At 30.8% G+C, this 14,092-nt stretch overlaps 1 long non-coding RNA gene and 1 pseudogene across 5 annotated transcripts; one reads left to right on the top strand and one right to left on the bottom strand.

Moving 5' to 3' along the window:
- The first annotated feature begins 1,769 nt into the window (after positions 1-1,769).
- LOC112720434 (uncharacterized) lies at positions 1,770-7,325 on the top strand. 5 transcript variants are annotated; one of them, XR_003162165.3, is made up of 5 exons: positions 1,770-1,998; positions 2,099-2,318; positions 2,571-2,684; positions 4,330-4,375; positions 6,762-7,325. It is a non-coding gene; the product is annotated as an uncharacterized lncRNA (long non-coding RNA). The 5 variants fall into 5 exon arrangements; XR_003162166.3 differs by having other exon boundaries at positions 1,853-1,998; positions 4,327-4,375; XR_003162163.3 differs by lacking the exon at positions 6,762-7,325 and having other exon boundaries at positions 1,853-1,998; positions 2,578-2,684; positions 4,330-4,594.
- A 296-nt stretch (positions 7,326-7,621) lies between these two features.
- LOC112721065 (probable protein phosphatase 2C 52) lies at positions 7,622-10,983 on the bottom strand (annotated as a pseudogene).
- Between the last annotated feature and the right edge of the window lie 3,109 nt (positions 10,984-14,092).

Here is a 14,092-nt window from a genome sequence, read left to right as displayed (position 1 = left end):
GGAAGAAGATCTGAATCCCTATTACTCTGCGATTCATTGATTTCGGTCCAAGATCATGTGACTTTTGACTTAGAAAATTTTGTAAGTTTTCAAAATATTGCTCCAATCAATGTGATATTGCCAAATGGGACCAAAACTGTTAGCACCATCATTGACACAATCACATTCTCTAAAAATTTTTTTCTAAAAAATGTTTTATACATTCCTTCTTTTAATTTTAAACTAATATATGTGTCAAAGTTAACCTTAAACTTACATTATCAACTGTTAATCAATGATAAGTGTTGTAAGATACAAGATAGATCCATATCAAAGATGATTGGTATTGCTGAGTGTATAGAAAGGTAAAAAACTATCCTTTTCAAGTTTTAACCTGATGATGTTGTCAACAAACTCGTGTAGTTATAAGATTTGATCGATAACTTTGTTTGTTACCTAGATTATTTCTTTATCAATAACAGACTTACCATTGTAATTATTTTTTAGTAAGAGTACATAAAGAGTACATAGTATATAAGATGTAATAACTCAACAAATATTTTCTAAGAGAATTTTTCATTCTCTTCAACAATAAGAAGAACTTATTTCTCTCCCTCTCTTAATCCCTTCTAGTTCATCAAACCATCAACATCACAGCTTGAACAGTTTAGACATGAGTTTTTTTTTCCTTGTTCATCAATTTAGGTAATTTGACTTTCAAATTATATTCTTTATTTCAAGAAAAAAAACAATAATAGTAACAGAATTGAATTGAATTGTACGCAGAAAAAAATAAAAAAAAAAAAGAAGAATGTCATCAACGCCTACACCACGCGTCGTTTTAGGCCAGCTATGCAGCATAATGGGTCATTGGGTGGTGGTGCTGCTGACTTGCAGCAGGGAGCAAGAGTTGTTGCAGGCCCAAGAACGTGCAGCTGCTGCTGTGTCAATCTGAGAACAGCAGCAAGCTATGATGAGGCTGCGGCGCCCTACGACGTGACGTCAGTGGAAGTGGAGTGTTTGGCCACATGGATGCACCTTCAGGGTCTTCGTATTCGTTGCCGCACCGCCAATCTTTCCCGGCCTCGCCTCCACCTAGCCATCGTGGCCTCCTCCGATGACTTCGAGGTGCTAAGCTTTTAATGGTAAAAAACTATCCTTTTCAAGTTTTAACTCGTGTAGTTATAAGATTTGATTCGATAAAATTTGTTTGTTACTTAGATTATTTCTTTATCAATAACAGGCTTATCATTGTAATTTATTTTAGTAAGAGTACATAAAGAGTACATAGTATATAAGGTGTAATAATTCAACAAATATTTTTTAAGAGAATTTTTCATTGGAGGCCACTCTGATAAACACATCAAAAACGTCTTTTTTTAAAGACAGTACGCGTGTCACATTATTATTGGACGAAATATTAAACCGGTCAATAAAATATTTTGAATAAACCAAAATAAAATCAGTTTATTATAAATATGAGATCCGATTCAATTCGATCGGTTTACATAATCTGAATCAAATCATATTTAAATTTTTTATAAAAATGACAAATATATCCTTAACTTTTATTTAGCAGATATTTAAATTTATAAAAATATAAAATTACAATTAAATCCTTAAGAAAAAACCTAACCCTAGACTCTTGCTAACCCAAGCCCAAGTCAAGGCAAACCCAATCTCAATGGCTCATCAATCTCTCAATCTAACCCCAAAAAAACCCTACCCCTTCACTACCCACCCCACCTAGTAAGAGCTTGAGTCTCGTTCTCCGCTCTTGGTAGCAATCTAATGAAAACTAGAAATCACTTTCATAAGAGCTTCATTCATATAGCGCGTTCTCTTTTCCTTTTTCTCGCGAAGTCAATTGTGTAAGGGCGCAAACCACTTCTCTAGAATCCTCACCGCCGTGGTGCTCCCCCTCCGTCAATTCCAGTAGTCTCGTCATCCCCATTGTTGTATCCATCACTGAGCCACTTCCCCGCCCTTCCTCCATGATTGCGCACACCACTTCATTAGGTTTGCTAATCCCTCTTTCAATTTGGTTGAGTTTTCTTCTTGGTTTCACTTTTCAATTTAGCTCAGATTGATGTATTTCTTCTTGATTCGGTATATATAGTCAAGAATCAGATTTGGGATTTGTTTTCTACCTCGCACAAACAGAAAAGGAGCAGAAACAAGAAACACACCTCCGCGCTAGAATAGTTGCTGACGTTCCCCTCTACCCGTCAGTACCGGCTGCATTGTGCTTCCCTTGCCAGTGGGTCCATGGCCGATTTGCTCCCTCTTTCCTCTGGTTCTATTCTTAGGTCTGCTTAGCTTCTTGGTTCAGATTACTGGTATGTAAAAAATTCCTCCTTCAATTTTGTTGTGTTTTCTTTTTGGTTTCAGAATTGAAATTAGTTCCCACTAATCTTTTTCTTGTTGGTTCGGTTTCGATTTTAGTTAATGTGTTTGGTTTGTCTAAAAATCTCCTTTTCAATTTGGGGAAAATTTCTTTTTTCATTTCAGATTTTAATTTGGTTCGCATCATGATTTTTCTTCTTGATTTGGTTTCAATTTTTGGGGGGTTTGTTTTCGTTCTTGCCAAGAACACAGGACAAAAGGGGGTGAAGCAAAGGAAAGGCCTGCAAGACGCACCGATACCGCTGTGAAGAGTTGTCGCCGCAACGCGCCGCACCTCCATTCTGGGTCTTTCCTATCTGGTAGGTGTATATTATTCGTTGCTGCCGTCTTTACCTATTTCAATTTAGGGTAGAATCAGCTTTTTTCAATTTGGGTTCATACTAAAGATGTTATGCATTGTTGATTAATTTGTGGAAATAGTATTACTATATGTTAATAATAATTTAGATTTACATGTATGCATCTTAATATGTTTTGGATTGGTGTTTTGTATTTTTTCGGGAGGAATTTAGTGGACGTTGAGGGGTAGAGAATGATATGTGTGGTGAGTTGTGAATGTATCTATTGCCTATGTATGACTTTATACTCTTTTGGTGATTGAAATTTTGTTCTTTTATACAATTTAGTATTCTGTTTTTACTGTTTTAATTGTGTGCTAAATATGGGGCTTGTGTGTGGTTAATAAATAATAACTGGTCTTGCAAATGTTTATGCATCCTGCCATATGCTAAATACTTTAGTTGGTTTATGAGAGGTCCTACAGAAAGTTTCTTTTCCACATAATTTAACATGTTGTGGAGTGCTATTTTGGTTCCTTTGCTGTATTTAGATTATTGCAATGGATTTTCCATACTTTTTTTGAGAATGTTTAAATCTTCATTTTAATATGCTAAATCACTGATAACAAATCTCTATTATCCAAGTTTTAATCATATTATGCAAGTAAAATACAATGATATTAGAGTTAAAGATGCTAAATTACCCGACCACCTCCATTTTTGCTAAAGAGTGATCAAATTTAACATACCCTGGGTGGAAATATAAATCATTGTGTAAATTTACCCCGTGTAATGTGAATATGACTATGAGAATTTGAAGCTACTAGAATCTTTGATGTTTATGAATAGGCCCAAATCTCAAAGTTCTTGCAAATTTATGATATAAGTATTTGGACTAGAATACCTCATGTTTAGAATACAACATGCATGCATCTCGAAGAAGAGGGAGGTGACAGGTGTAATTTTGTAATGCTATGTTGCTACTAGGGGTGGAAACAGGCCAGGCCAGGCCAGGCTTTGCTCTTAACAGGCCTGGCCTGTCATACAGTTGATTGGCCTGAGCCTGGCCTGCAGTCTGTTATAGGCTCTTTATAAAGTACTAGGCCTGGCCTGTTATTCAGTCTGGCCTGGCCTGAAGCCTGTTAAAAGGCCTGCTAATTTTTTTTTACAAAAATAAAAATATTATTTAAAAAAATTATTTTTTAATAAAAATAGTTATATGTAATATGTCATATATTTAATATTTGTAAAAAATTTTAAACTTTTAACATATTTAAAATATACAAAAATATTTATAATAAAATATAATAAATTTAAAATATCTCATAATTTTATTAATAATAAATAATTATTTATATATTTAATTATATTTTAACAGGCCCAGACAGGCCTGACAGGCCTATAAGGCTAATTAGTGAGCCTGGGCCTGGCCTATTAATGTATTAAGGCTTTTAAAAGAGCCTGGGCCTGTACCTATTTTATAATAGGCCAGGTCAGGTCAGGCCAAACACAGGCCAGGCTGCAGGCCCCTGGCAGGCCGCCTGGCCTTTTTCCACCCCTAGACTTGCTACATTAGTTATTAGTTCCTGATTTGCATGCTATAGCAACTTCTTTTGGGTAAATTTACTTGAGCTTTTGTAATAAGTTGTCTGTTAATTTTCAGCAGAATACTGCCAAAGCAGGAGAGAAGAAAATAGGAATGCAATCAAGTGGTACTAAAGAAGATAACATATTCTCCCTTACAAAGCAACTTTCTCTAAATTCCTTTGGCAAAAACAAGTCTTCAAATAGCTAGATTATTACGATAACAAAAGCTAGTTTCTTATTTATTTCTTCATTTTTGGTGTCATATCCCCTTGTTCAATGTTCGCGAGTATCTCTGTGATTTTGTCTAATTAAATTGTGTTATACCTATGATCATATTAACATTATTATGTGCATGATAGAAAAATAGAAAAAAATAGGTTTAAAAGAAAGAAATAAATTAAAAATAACCTAAAAATATAATTTTTTACAAAAAAGATTAATATATATAAAAAAATAAAAAATAAAAATGATAATTAAAAATATGAGATTTTATTAATAGTTATAATATTATATTCTTTTAAAAAAAATGTAATAGGTTTGGGGTTGGTTTCTATAATTATGATTTTTACTTGTTAGCATTCTCTACATTATACTTTAATGACATCAATACATGTTCAAAGTATAACTATTCAAGATTTTTATTTCTCTACTGTATGTCTGAAGTTAGAGTTTTTGTCCATTTGTATCACTGGATTAAAAAATTATGTAAGATTCAATTTAAAAAAATACGATAAAAGACTATTAGAGATATTTTATTATCAAAAAAGACCTTTAATATAAAAATTATTAAGTGAGAATAATTTTTATAATATTTATAAAAATTAAATTTTTAAAATTTTGAATGTATATGTAAATTATAGTCTACTTATTATTATTATTATTATTATTATTATTATTATTATTATTATTTAAATTAATGTTGCCAATTTTTTTGTAAGGATTTATACATATTTTTAAGTTGATTTGATTATAGGATTTTACAATGTGAGATAGAATTAGTATGTTATAATTGAATCGAGTTCTTTTCATAATTTTCTAAAAATAATAACTAAAAATATATAATTTAGATGTAAATTTTGAATAAAAAAATACTTTATTCATTAGTATATATTTGTTATATTTATTCATTAGTATTTAACTCTAAATTATAATTAAGAAAATATTAATTGCTATGTTTGATTATCTAAACCGATCAGTCGTAGATATGTATGTATATGCAGATCTGATCTACAAGTCCACATATTCACACACCTAATAAATGAAGAGTAAATTATTTGTACAATTATAATATAATTTATATTTAGTATAATTAGTAATAAATTAAAATATTATCTTTCTCCGAATAATATAAGGTTTATCTATCTTGTACCATATTAAAATTATAAAATTAGAAAGAAAATAAAAAATATCATATCCAATAATTAATTTGTTTAGATATCCAAATATCAAATAATTTAATATAATATTAATTATTTAATATTAATATATGAATTGGTAGTATAATTGATAAATAAGATAAAAATATTTAATTTAATTTATTTAATATTAACTATATAATTTGATTTATTTAAAAATATAAATCTTAAATGTTCTACTATTTTCATTCTATTATTATTATATTTATTTATTAGCATTTAATTTTAAATTATAATAGAGTTGTCTTAATTTAATTTTAAAATAAATGTATAAATAAAAAAAATGTATTAGTTATTCGGAAAATTATGAAACCCTACTACGCTCTGTGTTTTTCTTCTACGCTCTTTCATTTCTTCATTTTTGCTTCCACATTTTCCTCTTTTCCTTCCCCTTCCATCCACTTCTCAGATCTCTGAATCCCCACTCTACTTGACCATCACCACTGCCGTTTTCTCTTCTCCGGTCTCGCATTCCCATTGCCTCCCCACATCGCGACAGTCTTCTATTCTCTTCTCCAGGTCTCGCATCCCCAATGCCTCCCCACGTCCCTTCGTTCCTTCTTTTCACCTCAACAATTACAGCTACTGCCGTTGAGATTACGGAGACAACATGGCCTACGCGTAATAGTCGTTCAGTGTAGATTTGCCTCCAGAATCTGTTAATGCCTTGTTTGATGGATGTTTTATCTAAGTTTGCAAGACATTTCTTTCCTTGCATTATTAATTTGTTTCAGTTATAATTTTGGAAATACAGAACATTTTATAGGTACAAATTTCATGTAGAATTGTTTAATTTATAATCGCTATTCATTCTCTATTGGAAGCAAGCAGCTTGATTCTCTGCTTTGAAGTCCTTCAAAGTCCACAGTAGTTATATATGTGCTGTAGGATACTTATGTGAAGATAATTGAGTGAAGATATTCCAAATTGTTTCGGTATCAGCTTTTCAGGCTGTCTTGAGCTTCCAATTCCAAGCTTTTGAGTTTCATTGTTTTTTCACTCTAAGATGTCTGTTGAATTTAGAAGTTAATTATCATTGACAAACATTGGATTGAACTAAATTATCATTCTGTATTATCTGTGTATTGTGTTTCAGCAAAAAGAAAGTTTTGATGAAAGCAACAATGCACCAATTAGAATGCAGCAAGGAGTCTCCCAATGACGAGGATTGAATACAGCAAGAATGCAACATTACAGCCTTCTATAAGTAGTTGAAGCTCTGAAGAAGAAGTAAAGAACAAGTACAAGTAAAGAAGAAGCTTTGTAAGCCATTAGAAATAAGATTTTGATTTTGATTTTTTTTTTGCGTGTTGAAGCTCTAAAGGAGTGGCTGCATTTTATAGTTCAGACTTTGGTGTAACTATGGCGGTGAGTTAAATGTTTCTCGTGGAATGCAATGGCAGTTGCCAACGACTGTGTGATGCATGGAGCCTCTGTCTTTGGTAGTTGTTATTTGGTTAAAATGGTTAGTGTTATATGGCCTTAACTTGTATTACCTGCTATTTTTGGAAGATATTTACCAATGTCATAGTGGCTACTAAATGTAACATTCACATGGCTGAGGTGTGTGCTGTAAAATATCAAGAAAACTCTGAATCTTGGATTTACCTCCAGGTACAAATCTAGTTGTAAAAATGGTGAAAAAATAGTGTTCAAACAACAACTGGAATTATGTAAATCATGCACATATGCAGAAACAATCTTTTTATAAAAATACCGAGTGAAGAGTACTGTTATTTGAACATCTAAAATTTAGTGAAGCTTTCAATGTACCTAGATGATTAATCCAATATTAAGTTCATATTAATATTCAGTTTTGTGTAAAACAGTGCCATGCAGCATTTCATTTAAAAAAAAAAAAAACACAAGAATAGCATTATGCTGTTGGTGAATTCATTCGTTTAGTGACATAACTTGAGCCTAGTTTTTTACACTTAACTAAATAAAAGAGCATCAAAACCACTGAAAGATTTTCCTCCTTGAATTCCCTGTTTTGACAAAGGTATTACAATGAAATGTTCTCATCAAACCAATAAATATTTAACGTGGGATACTTGAGTTTCCACTCTCGGGCCGCAGAATCCACCAGAACCCTTGCTGCTGATGCTCGAGTTGGTGCCGTGGATACTGTCTCAACCACCTCTTCATTGCTTAACACATCCCAGACCTGCACAAAATACCAAGATGGATATTAAGCATAAGTAGCCTAAAAAGAAACACAGGAACTAGTTAAAATTTTTCAAGTGTTGGATTCAAATTCACCATATCACATGTCTATTCACTTACAAAAGTAAACATACACATAGATGAGAATGACATGCTTTTCTTGCTTACATGGGTAGAACTATTATGCATAGCAAAATTTTCCTACAGCAAGTTATACATAGCTTAAACTAAGTTACTTTGATTTGATGACTTTCACATGGACCAAAACAACAAAACAAGAAAAAATTATGCATCTAGGAAACAGAAAATGCTGCAAATGCTCTATGCTGAGAGACTTTAGCGATAATTGTAACATTACTGTGGCAACTGAGACCACAAGAACAAATAAAAGCAAATATATTTTCGAAAGTATTACTCCATCAGAGGCAAGAACAATGAACTCGTCTTTGTCTGTAAGAAGCGGTGAGAAAATTCTGGTATAGAAATGACACCGTAATCCTTCAAACAAAAATCGCCAAATGCTCTAGCCATTGCTAATCTAGGTGCATCATCAAAAGGTAACCACACCCTTGGAACTTCTGGTTCATCTTGCAAAGCAAATACCCTGCCCTTGCACCTTTTGATTCTTTCAGCTTCCCCTGTAAAAAATTCAGATAAGCTATCTCAAAGCAAAAACATAGACTGAACTGAGAAAGGATGAACAATGATGAGAAAACTAACTTGGCAAATCAGGTTTCAAATCAATTGTCAACTGAATTGTCACCATGGAGTCATTGCTGTCATTGGATCCCATGATTGCTCGGGAATCTCCTATGTTGCTCATGAACAGAATTGATCCCTGGAAAGTGAACAACATAGAAATGTCAGTGAAAAGAAGCAATGAAGTATATGCAGCAATTGAATGCACTGCTCATTGAGTTGTTACCTACTTCACTATGGTTACAGCCGTTCTCCCACTACAGAAACAATCCAGATTCGGATGAGACCTAGCTCTTTGTCCATGGCCTTATATGCCTTCATGAAAGCTTCTTTTCACATGGAATTTACTAACATGTGAAACCAAGTGATAGAATATACTAAAAATATGTAGGATGATTGGTCCCTCCTCAAGAATCACATTGACAACATCAAACTCTGAGGCTCCTGACATTAATTTAATCCATAAACTATGCATTGGAAAACTAAACTTAAGTAGAAAAAGCAGAGAATACAAGAGGTTTCAATTTTCAAAAGGGTTAACAACTAAATTTCTATGCATTTTCTTTCACAGAACAGAACATAAATCTTCATAGAATAGAATATCAAAATAAAGAGCAAGGCAACACTGATAGTGTCCAAGTTTTCTCATTCCATAGCAAGGAGGAAGAATATAAGGAACAAAAACCAATCTTTTTTAGACAAAAGACAAACAATTTTGGCCTAGAATATACACAGACAAGAAAGGACACCAATTTATAAAATGTAGAAATGAGAAACAAAATACAAGAAGAAATAGCCTTAAACAAATTAGCATAAGCATTGATAGAGTACACCACCTATATAAATAAACCACATAATGCTGTTTCATCCAGCAAGTGCTAATCACTATATCCAGATCGAATTATCCATTACGTCTGGCTTTTAATTACAAGCCATGATACGGATTTGGATTGAGAATATTCAAATTTTATTATCAAAACTAATGAGGCCTGATGTAAAACACAAGAAAATATTTGCATATTTAATCTGTTATTGAAATATTCCTAGCCAACTAAGACAATAAACCTGTCATGACAATTGGAAAGTAAAAAAAAAAATAAATCAGTTTAACAATCTGTTACTGCACCTATTTCAGAAGCTATTCATATTCATACTTCATTTATACACTGCTTTTGACAGAAAATTGAAGGATGGCAAAAAAAACATAAGGGTCCTGCAATAGGGATCGATCTTGGAACTTTATTGTTAAAGCTTAAGACAGTAATAAAGCAAGAATTTTATCTTCTATGGAAACGTCAGTTGAAGGAATTGTAACATTAGACTACCTATTCCTTCTTTAGAATATTTGCTTTGCTAAATGCTAATGTATCAACTTGAATTTACTAATGCTAATGCCACATATACTGTTATGAAAAAATGCTATGCATCCTTTTTTATTTGCCCAAAATCAACCCGTTAAGTAGGTGGTCTATAAAAATATAAAATCCTAAATTTTTGTTGCATCTTTCTAGCACTTTAAATTCGGACAGGAACTCTAGCTATGTAACATTGTTTTTCTGGTATTACTTTTCTCAATTGAATTTTACTTCATTTTCTTTTCCGTTCCAATTTTACCTCTGCAATTATATTTTTTTATATTACTCAAGATGGTTTTGGGTTTATTGATCCACTGGTGCTCAAAATAAGAGATATCATGCATTGGAATTGGCGTGTTGACTTTCGTTTGATTATGAGAGATGCAAACACGGTGGTAGATATTATGGCAAAGATGGCGATGAAGTTACAACTTTCGCATGTGGAGCTTCTTTCACCTTGGGAGGAGTTTAAGAGTAGTCTTAAACGGGACTGTCCCTCTATTTAAGCAGTTCTTTGTTTTGTTTTTTTGTTTTTCTTTATTTCAGTCACCAAAAAAAAATATTACTGTTTCCCTTTCATCACTACTTCTTATTTCAAAATCAATTTCAATTTTAGTTACCAATTTTTTGCATAACCCATTTAATTCTGTTTGATCCCAATTATACAATTATTAATAAAATAGTAAAAAATCCCAATTTTGGCTTCAATCATTCGTACAGTTCATCTTTTTATGAATACCCATGTGCCCATATTGGTGATCTTCACTCAATGTGATTATTTTTGACAAAAAAATCAAACACAGCAACCAAACACAAAATATTACCCTCTTGGGGCCAGTTGCTGCTCCCATCATAGCAGCAAGCACTACCGTTGACCCAACAACAACAAAAACAGCTAGAGCTACAAGTATTTCAACAACAACAGCAACTTCAAGTATTGCAACAATAACAACAACTAGAACTACAACTATTACAACAACAACAACTAGAACTGCAAGTATTACAACAACAACAACCACAGGAGCAGCAGCAACTACAACAACTGTCAGAGAGTGAAGACAGTAAGAGTGTCGGCCCTTCTTGATGATCTTGTCTCATTTTTGCAACTATATATATGATTTTTCTTCCCTTTTTTTTCCGATGATCAAAGAATATTTCGTTCTAAGTATGTTTTTTTTTGTTATTGTTAGTATGTATTTTCGGGTTGATTATAGGGTTATTATATTGATAATCATAATGATGGTAGTTCTGGGTTTAGATTATTATAAACAGCGAGCGTGAAGTTGAGGGAAGCTGCCTACTGGTCATGGATTCTGATAATGCTCTGACAGATTACTTTCTTGGTTGATGGCATATGGTTTTGTAAATAGTAGGGTGGAAATGATAAGATGATAGTTTTCTTTTCTTTTTCCTTTTGGTGATAGACTTAAATTGAAGGATTTTGCCATTGACTTGCTCCTCTGTTTTTGAGCTTGTCCATCTAATGATCTACTTGACATGCATGTGTGCCATGCATGCTACATAAACAAAGAGTTTATTTTTTTCATTCATGTTAGGTATGGCATTAATTTTTCATGACTGCTAGGTAAACAATGACCATCTTAAACAACATGAACAACCACTAATCAAATAAAAATATACTACATCCTAATTTAATACTACTAATTAAATTTAAGATTAATTTACTCTTTTAATCCTATTAATTTATATTGTTCACATATTGTTCAAAAATGTTGTTGGTTACCTGTACTTTTCTAATTTTTCATTTGTGTTAATATATGATGCTGGTTTGTGCTCATATATTGTCACATATTACGTAATTAATGATGGTATGCAAATGTATCTAATTCTTACCTATTTAAGCTAGTTGATCATACGATTTGGTAGCTTTGCTTAATATGACTCCGGCATTAGTTGGATCCATATGTGAATTGTTAAGAATTTATTTCCGTGTGCTTGAATTTCTCATGCTTTTTGTTTTTATATTTTTATTTATAACGAACTCCAAAAATCACATAATCTCAATTTGGGCATCAATTTAAATAATTGAATATATTTCTGTTTTCTCAAAGTAATATGATATGTAGACGCAGTCACCACCTTTTAAATACTTGATTCATGAATTATCCTCCGGCCTTTTTCTGTAAGTACTACGAACTGTAAAATCACATTGTCATTAGTTGGAAAACGTATGAAAAGAAATTATTAAGGCCACTTCAAACACTTTGGACCGATTCTATACTCTTGTATTGTTTGGAGTTTTGAAACTCCTTTACACTATTAACATTATAATGTACGTTGGTGTAATATTTTAAGAAATTCTATTAATAAAACTTTTCATGTATATTGATAAAACCATTTAGTAATTAATGTATTTTTTTTAAATTACAAACACATTAATTATAATTTTTAAAATATATTTTTTTAATAAAATGGCAATTATGATTATTATTGAATTTTTTATTTTGATGACTTACTATTGAAAATTTAATATATCTTATTGGTATATAAGTTATTAAAATTATTAAATTAGTTTATAAATTCTAATTAATTAATAATTTTTATTTTTATTTATTTTAATTATTTATTTGATATTATAATTTATCTCATAATATTTAGAATTTTTTAAATAAATAATTTAATTATTTTAATTACCAAAATAAATAATTTGTAGCGTATTTACGAATTTATATCACGTTTATTTATCTCGTTTACAGTGTAACGAAATATGTGTATTTTTTCAATTTTTATATATCTTGTTTACACATAAAAAATTATCTCGTTTATAGTGTAAACGAGATATATGTATTTATTAATAATTAAATATAATTTTTAAAAATAATAAAAAATATTAATAATTTAAATTAGACTAAACTTTGTAACAAACTTTGTACAACTAACTTAAAGTAGAAAAAAATCTATATTCTATGCCAATAGAGTCGTGATATTCATTAACTGTGTCATCAAATAAATTACATATATTTAAATTATATTTCAAATTATATTTAAACAAAATTTAAAATATATATAATTTAAATTTAAAAATTAATACTCAAAGAGAGTACATAAAAATTTAAAAATTCTGTCCGTTAAAAATTATATCTCAGTTAAAAATTTGAAATATTATTTGAATTGATTTAGTATAAATCCTAGTAAAAAACGATCAACACGTGGAGGTAAATGAGTGGAAGAAGCAATAGTTTTACTAGTTAGAAAAAAAAAATAACCATGTTAATAGTGGGTAGTTTAACTATGTACTCATGTGCTTCCTCAGTAGACGTGTTAACGTGTTCGATCTTTTCTATTATTTAAAATGAACGATTTATCTTCAAATTTTTTATTTTTATAAATTAAATAAATGTAATAATTACCAAAATAAATAATTTAAAAAATATTTACCGAAATAAATACCCCTCTTATCTTGTTCACGATCATTTTGCATGTATCTCGTTTACACGAAGACAGGTAGACGCGACACGTGTATAACTCGTTTACAATGTAAACGAGATATAACGGTAAACAAGATACATATATTTTTTAATAATTTTACTCTTAAAAATTTTTACCCACTATGAAATTTTTATAAAATGACTAGTACATAAACTTGCGAAAAAGAAAAAAAAATGATATATATATACAATAAAGTATAAATTGTACCTTTTCTCTTTCACGTATCGAAATTCTTTAACGTTTAAGAGTAAAAATCTTTAAAAGTAAAATTATAAAAAAATTATTTTATTTAGAATGAAAGTAATGTAATTAAGTGTAATTTAGTTAAATGTGATTAAAAATTAATTGAATAACTATGTACAGTAAAAAATTGATATTATTGAAGGATAAAATTAAAATTTATTTCTATTGTCTCCAATGTTTTCGTCCTATTTACATCCTTAATGTTTCAAAATCGTTTCTCATCGTCAATTCTATTAACAGATCCCTAACGGCAGGATAACATTGAGCCAATTTTAAAATCGGGTTAAGTACTGAAATCGTCCCTAAGGTCTGGGGTGAAAATCAAAATCGTCCCCACCCTTTTTTGTTATTAAAATCATCCCCAACGTTACAAAACGTTATAAAATCGTCCTTTTGTCCATAAATAAAATTTTTCGGACAATTTTACCCTTATACAAAAATTAAAAAATTTCTCCCCCTTCACCACTACCCTCTGTATTATCATCAACCCTCTGCATTATCATCATCATCACCA

Source organism: Arachis hypogaea, chromosome 11 (assembly GCF_003086295.3).
Source record: "Arachis hypogaea cultivar Tifrunner chromosome 11, arahy.Tifrunner.gnm2.J5K5, whole genome shotgun sequence".
Lineage (NCBI taxonomy): Eukaryota > Viridiplantae > Streptophyta > Magnoliopsida > Fabales > Fabaceae > Arachis > Arachis hypogaea.
Note: the sequence above shows the minus strand (reverse complement) of the source record. Positions and strands in the feature narration are given on the sequence as shown.